At 45.1% G+C, this 7150-nt stretch overlaps 1 non-coding gene across 1 annotated transcript; it reads right to left on the bottom strand.

Moving 5' to 3' along the window:
- Positions 1-3304: 3304 nt before the first annotated feature.
- TRNAV-UAC (transfer RNA valine (anticodon UAC)) lies at positions 3305-3377 on the bottom strand. Its single transcript has one exon. It is a non-coding gene; the product is annotated as a tRNA-Val (tRNA).
- Between the last annotated feature and the right edge of the window lie 3773 nt (positions 3378-7150).

Here is a 7150-nt window from a genome sequence, read left to right as displayed (position 1 = left end):
AGAATGTGTGGAAGGAAGTTTGAAGTTAATCTAATAAATCATTGAAAAATCTTGTCCTTTTGGGGAAAATGATATTTGTCACTTTTTGAAAAATATCCTACCATTCTTTGTGAAGTCATATCTCAAAAATAACTTAGTCCATTACCTTCACATTTCCTTTATATTAGTAGAAGTGAATTCTAGTAGTTATGACTATTGTTTCCATGATTGGCTGAAAAACACTGGAATTATTCATTATGGACTGTGATTTGGACCCATTCAGGAAGGAAGAGAGAATAAGAAGCACATCCTTTCCCCCTCCCCAAAGCAGATGGATATGGAATGGGCAAAGTCTTGACTCCACAGTGACCAAAGTAGCTGATGCAGGGAGAGCTGTAACTTACTTCTGCGGAGGCAGATTACTTTTTCTCCATCCTCGCCACCTTTATGGAACAAGGACAAAAGCAGAAAAGGATTTATTACTCAGATCTAAGGCACAGTGACTCCTGTATGCTAACCTGAACTTTTGAAAATTTCCCTGGATCCCAGTGAGATTTATACCCAGTGCCAGGTGAAGTCTTTTACTCACTGAGCCAAAAGAAACAGATTTATTAATCCATATCTTTATGTGAACCAAAAGCACACCTGGCCATTACCATTCCATAAAAGCAACAAATGGCAGATAAATAGAAAAAGACAATGAGCAGTTACAGTTCCTGGACCACAGAAGCATCACAATGGATTTGCCCAATGATACTCTGTTTAGTCTCTCAGATTCTCAGATATTTATGGACAAACAAATTACATGTTCATTAGTTCAATTTTAATCAGTATTAAGTATTCTGGCTTCTATAACTCATACACTACTCATGCCCAGACTGTAGATTACCTAAAAATAGCTGTCCGTGTTAGTTTCATGTTATCATATCTCATTTCCTCTTGGTTTATTTTCATTGATTATATATGATGCATACTCACTAAGCCATTTCCCCTTATTCAATATAGGGATTTTCCCTGCTTTTCCTTAATTGCTTTCTCAGAGCACATTCTGCATATCTGTGGTGCTGATAATTTCCTCTGATCTGGGTAATATCATCTAACCTGAGTACAAGCTGTTTTAAAAACATCACCTTTATTTTACACAGCTGCAGTAACCATCTTTCAGTAAGCTTACATAAGGTCAAGTCAGAAAGGTAGCCCCGGTGTCAAGCAAAAATTGTCGCTAAGGCCAGCCAGCTTAGCATAAATATCATCTAGGATTGTCCAAACCCACACTTACAGCCTATATCTACACTAGAGAGTTTTGTCAACAGCACTGCTGTTTTGTTGACTAAACTCACAGAACATCCACATTCCCAAGATGTTCTGTCAACAGTAAATCGACAGAATATGACACTTCTGTTGGTGGTGTCCTGCTGTTCCCTCAGGAGGCAGAACGCCTTTCTCAACAGACTGTTGACAGAAATATAGTGTGGATGATCCAGGGGACTCTCTGTTGACAGACAGGTCTTCCAGGACACCAGGCAGTTTCGTTTGCTGTGCTTCTGGTTGGCTGCTCTGTTGAAAGAGTAGCTAGGCAGTCTGGCTACTCTCTGTCAACAAAGTGGATCAACAGAGCGATCCGCTTTCATATGTGGCTGCAATCTGTTGATAGAAATTTTGTCAGAAGGTACCTTGACAGATCACTGCAGTGTAGATGTAGCCATGTTTTCAACCCTCGCCACTTTGGAGCTATTTATTAAAGGCTTATCTCCATTAATTTAGGGAAATAGGGTCATATAGTTTCATAAGTGTGTCCTCACATGGTTCATTTGCCACTCTTCTTATATTTTGCAACATATTGTAATCATTTTTATGATATGTACAGCCTACATCATTAATAACAGTTTGAGGCTAATCTCCAAAACAAGATGATTTCCAATAATATTAAATTGTTTCCATCCAAGTTTTAGTACTTGGTAAATTTGCTTAGCCAGATCACGCAATTGTTCTGGCATATATACAAGATGAAGAAGTGTCCACTTTAAGAGAAATTGTCAATATAATGTTCAAATTGGGTACTATAAGAAGAGGGGTCAGTTTAATGGCCTCATCACCAAATTTTGGTTGATTTTCTCCATTACTAGAGTAAAAAAATAAGGAATGGGTATAATTTGGACCTCTTGGAATTCAGAAGTAAGACTGCATTTGGACTGATCAGCTGAACACACCTTCCCTTCATAACTGTGTCCCATTTTCCCTGTACAGCTCACCACAGGATTTTCGATTTCCCACATATGTGGTTCAGGTTTCATGTCTGTTCCAGGCACTCAGCTTTACTAGGCAGAATAGATGAGCCCTTTCCTGGGTCCAAGCTTGTTACTCTGATCAATACCACAGAAAGTATCACATCGGCAAGCCCACCTTGCACCTTCTTGCAGCAACTAAGTTGGCAAAGCCGCCCCCTCCACAGGATGGTTTGGTTTAGCCACCCCAGGCCTTACATTTTGGGGTACCCTAAAATTTGGAGGGCCCTGCAGTGGCCACCTCAGCTGTCCTATGGATGAGATTGTCCCCTATATTAGCTGCCCGTCCTAGGGAGGCTTAGGGGATTACCAGGGGTGAATGGAAGCAGCAGGGGTGGGCCCCACTACATTCATCATATCAGCAGGAGTCAAAGCAACAAAGCCCCTGCCCAGTCTTGGCCCCAGCTACAGCCTGCTTCCCCAAGCCTCTTATCACTCAGGGGAGTGGGCTGGGGCTAGAACTCTCCACTTCCCACTGCTGTGGTGAAACTGAGAGATGGGCAGCAGGGGGGAGGACACTGCTGCATAGCTCCATCTCACACTGCCACAGTGAGTGTGGAATTGGCCCATACCCTGCTGCCAGCCTGCTTCAGGCTCCCCTGGTAGTCCTGCAGCTTGCATCACATGGGGAGGTGGCTTCAGAAAAGAGATGCAATGAGGGCAGGAAAGGGCAGAGCAGGGGTGGGAAGAGGCAGGGGTATGGGTGAAGCAGGAGTGAGGTTAGGGAGAAGGAGTGCGGTGGGCAGGGCTGAGGCAGAGGTGGGGCTGTGGCAGGGCCTGCGGCAGAGGGGCAGCCCAAAGCCCAGCCCACCTCCAGGGACAATTCTGCCAAGAGGAGTCGGACTTGCTGACTAATGAGCATATATTCCATTTAGCTGATATTACTGTAAGCTGGTGGTATGATTGCCAAAACCCTTCAGGGGAGAGGACCCGTGCCCTGTTGTATCAGAGAAATGGGGGGCTCAATGCAGTACAAACGCCACTGGCAGCTTTTGTACTGCTGAGAAGTAAAAACAACTTTGAATTGCAGCTGCCCAGGCTGGTTCCACTGGGACTTGAACCCAGGACCTTCTGTGTGTAAAGCAGATGTGATAACCACTACACTATGGAACCACCTTGTTGACAGAGCATACCTTGTTGGTGATATGGAATGACCTTGTCAGTGTTTGGAAGAACAGCTAGAAACACAAATGATTAGTTTGAAGCTAACTCTGATGAGATGATTCCAGTCATTGAAAAGAAGTGCACTGCACTCCTGGAGTACAAACGCTCACTGAGCCAGAATACCCAGCAAGCACTTAGAGCGGCCAGAAGAACAGTACAGCAGACAGCCAGGCACTGTGCCAACAACCACTGGCTCCAGCTTTGCAGCAGCATCCAGACCTGTGCTGACTTTCATAATCTCAGAGGAATGTACGAGGGTATGAGGAAGGCATTAGGACCCACCCAGAACAAGATGGCACCTCTGAAATCCAAATCTGGTGAAGTCATCGCTGACAAAGCCAAACAGATGGAGCACTGGGTTGAGCACTACTCCGAGCTGTACTCACGTGAGAACGTTGTAGTTGATGCAGCCCTCGATGCCGTCGAGCTCCTACCAGTAATGGACGAACTGGATCAAGAACCGACTGTGGATGAGCTGAAGAGAGCCATTGACAGCATTGCAGCAGAAAAGGCCCCTGGCCAGGATGGTATACCACCAGAGGTAAACAAGTGTGCTGCGGACACACTCCTGGAAACCCTACATGAGCTACTGTGCCTGTGCTGGAAAGAGGGTGAGGTTTCACAGGATATGCGCGATGCTAACATTGTAACATTTTATAAGAACAAAGGAGACAGAAGCAACTGCAACAACTACCATGGAATCTGCCTCCTAAGCGTCACTGGTAAACTATTCGCTCGCGTCATCCTTGGCAGACTCCAGAAGATTGCTGAGAGGGTTTACCCGGAATCGCAGTGTGGATTCCGCGCAGAGAGGTCTACCGTTGACATGGTCTTCTCTCTAAGGCAGCTGCAGGAGAAGTGCAGGGAGCAGAGAAAGCCACTCTACATAGCCTTCATCAACCTGACCAAGGCCTTTGACTTGGTCAGCAGGGATGGTCTGTTCAAACTGCTCCACAAGATAGGCTGTCCTCCACGGTTACTCAAGATGATCCAGTCGTTCCACGAAGAGATGAGAGGAACCATTCAATACGATGGCGCATCATCAGATGCTTTCAGAATCAGGAGCGGCGTCAAACAAGGATGCGTGCTTGCTCCGACATTGTTCGGGATCTTCTTTGCACTCCTCCTGAAGCATGCCTTTGGATCTTCAACAGAGGGCATCTTGCTGCACACAAGATCTGATGGGAAACTGTTTAACCTTGCAAGGCTGAAAGCTAAGTCTAAGGTGAGGGAAGTCCTCATCAGAGACATGCTGTTCGCAGATGCTGCTGCTGTAGTGTCTCACACAGAAGACCAGCTTCAAAAACTGCTGGATCGGTTCTCCAAAGCGTGCAAGGACTTTGGGCTTACCATCAGCCTAAAGAAGACAAACGTACTCGGTCAGGATGTTGCTGAATCCCCATCAATCAGCATTGACAACTATACGTTAGAGGTCGTCCACGAGTTTGTGTACCTCGGGTCCACCATCACTGACACCCTGTCGTTGGACACTGAGCTAAATGGGAGGATCGGAAAAGCGGCCACAACTCTGTCCAGACTCAGAAACAGAGTGTGGAATAACAACAAGCTGTACACTCACATCAAAATGCAAGTCTACAGAGCCTGCACCCTCATCACCTTCCTTTATGGCAGCGAGACTTGGACCCTGTATGCCCACCAGGAAAAGAGGCTGAACATCTTCCACTTGCGCTGCCTCAGGCGCATCCTTGGAATATCATGGAAGGACAGAGTTACCAACATCGCCGTCCTCGAGCAAGCTGGAATCCCAACCATGCACACCCTCCTCAGGCAGCGTCGGCTCCGCTGGCTTGGCCACGTCCACAGGATGGATGATGGAAGGATTCCAAAAGACATCCTGTATGGTGAGCTAGCCTCTGCCAAAAGACCTCACAGATGCCCCCAGTTGCACTACAAAGATGTCTGCAAGAGAGACCTCAGAGAGGTAGACATCAAGCTGGACAATTGGGAAGAACTAGCAGATGGAGGCAGGGGTTACACAAGGGCCTTCAGAAGGGCAAGATGAGAATCAGACAGCTAGCAGAGGAGAAGTGAGAGCAGAGAAAGCACACTAAGGACTTGCCAGACACCCACCACATCTGCAAGAGATGCAGCAAGGATTGTCACTCTCGTGTGGGTCTTCATAGTCACAGTAGACGCTGTAAATGAAGTCCTCAATTGAAACTATAAAGGGCACGATCCATAGTCTATGCAGACTGAAGGATGCCTACCGGTGGGATGATTCATGTGGCCGGAATATTAAAATCAATTATAATAATATGTTTAGGCAGGACTGTGTGAGTAGAAGGAGAGGGGGAAAGACACAACATGTCAAAAAATGTGTTACAAATTTCTGAGTCCCTGACAACTTGGAGAAAAATGATCTTGAATGCTTACCCTTCTGTGTCCTAAGAGATACGGCACAAGATGGGGTATTAATTGGTGTCTGCTACAGACCACCACATCATCCTAGAGACCAGGATGACTGTCCTTACACAGAGAAAAAACCTGTGTGATTATGGGAATTTCTACTTGAACGACATGCTAGTGGCCTCATGCTGCCTGTCACTAATACATTCTTAGAAAGTCTAAATCTAATCTAATCTAAATCTACTATACATTTTATTGTCTGTCTGTCTGTTGGTGCTATATTTGTGGAAGAACTCCTCTTAAACCACAAGAGCTATGACCACAAAATTTGGTATGCTGCTTCCTCTAACACTAACTTAAACAAGGGCAGGATTTGGTTGTGTCTGAAAAGTGGGAAATGCCTGAAATTCCAGGATATCCCAAAATATGTGTGGGGGGAGGGCACTGACTGGACAGGTGACTTACTTCAGACTCACCACTGGGGGCAGCGAGTGCAGGGGACAGCAATTCTTCAGAACGACTACTACACCTGCAGCAGGAAGACAGTGGCCACATGGAGACAGGGCTTTCCATCCTGCCAGGAGAAGTAAGTGCCCCTCTACAGCAACCTCCTGATTTTCTCAAAAGAATCTGTTGACACAAAAGCCATGTGGATGTGCAGGGAAGCCCTCTGTAAACAAATGGGGATTATGAGTCACTGGGTAGCCCTGTCTGCTGTGTTTCCAGTTGGCCATTCTGTCAAGAGATCAGCCAGATAGTCCAGCTTCTCTCTGTCAACAGAGCAGACCAACAGAGCAATCCATTTTCATGTGTGGCTGTGATACGCCAGCAGAAATTTTGTCAGAAGATCTCTTCTGACAGCAACTTCAATCAACAGATCACTCTTGTGTAAACACAGCCCGAGTGACCAAATCTGCATTAATTCATTATATGTGACTTTGATGCTGGTAGGCTGTTATCTATAGAAAATGTTTGGAATATAAGATGTTTCTTCCCATTTGTCAATCTCACTATTCAGTACAAATCTATCTGTAAATTGTCTTAGACCCCCCCAGGGAAATTTCATCATTTTCCATTCATGTAACAGATGTTTTTTGGTGATAGAAATGTGATAAGTTTCCTGAAGCAGCTTCTCTTAAACAACCTGTAAATAATGGGAATTTACTTGTAGAAGCAGTTGAAATGGTTTTTAAAAGGCTTTTAGTATTTACGTATTATCTGGCCTCACATCATCAATACGTTTCTGCATTTTATAAATTGGAAAAAAACAATGGCATGTAGAAAGCAGATGAGACAAATGTGATGGGATTTTGCATAGATATTAAACTGCAGTGCTTTGTGATTAATGTATAGTT

The sequence above is a fragment of the Carettochelys insculpta genome, chromosome 1 (genome assembly GCF_033958435.1).
Source record: "Carettochelys insculpta isolate YL-2023 chromosome 1, ASM3395843v1, whole genome shotgun sequence".
NCBI lineage: Eukaryota > Metazoa > Chordata > Testudines > Carettochelyidae > Carettochelys > Carettochelys insculpta.
This window is presented reverse-complemented; position numbering and strand designations above follow the sequence as displayed.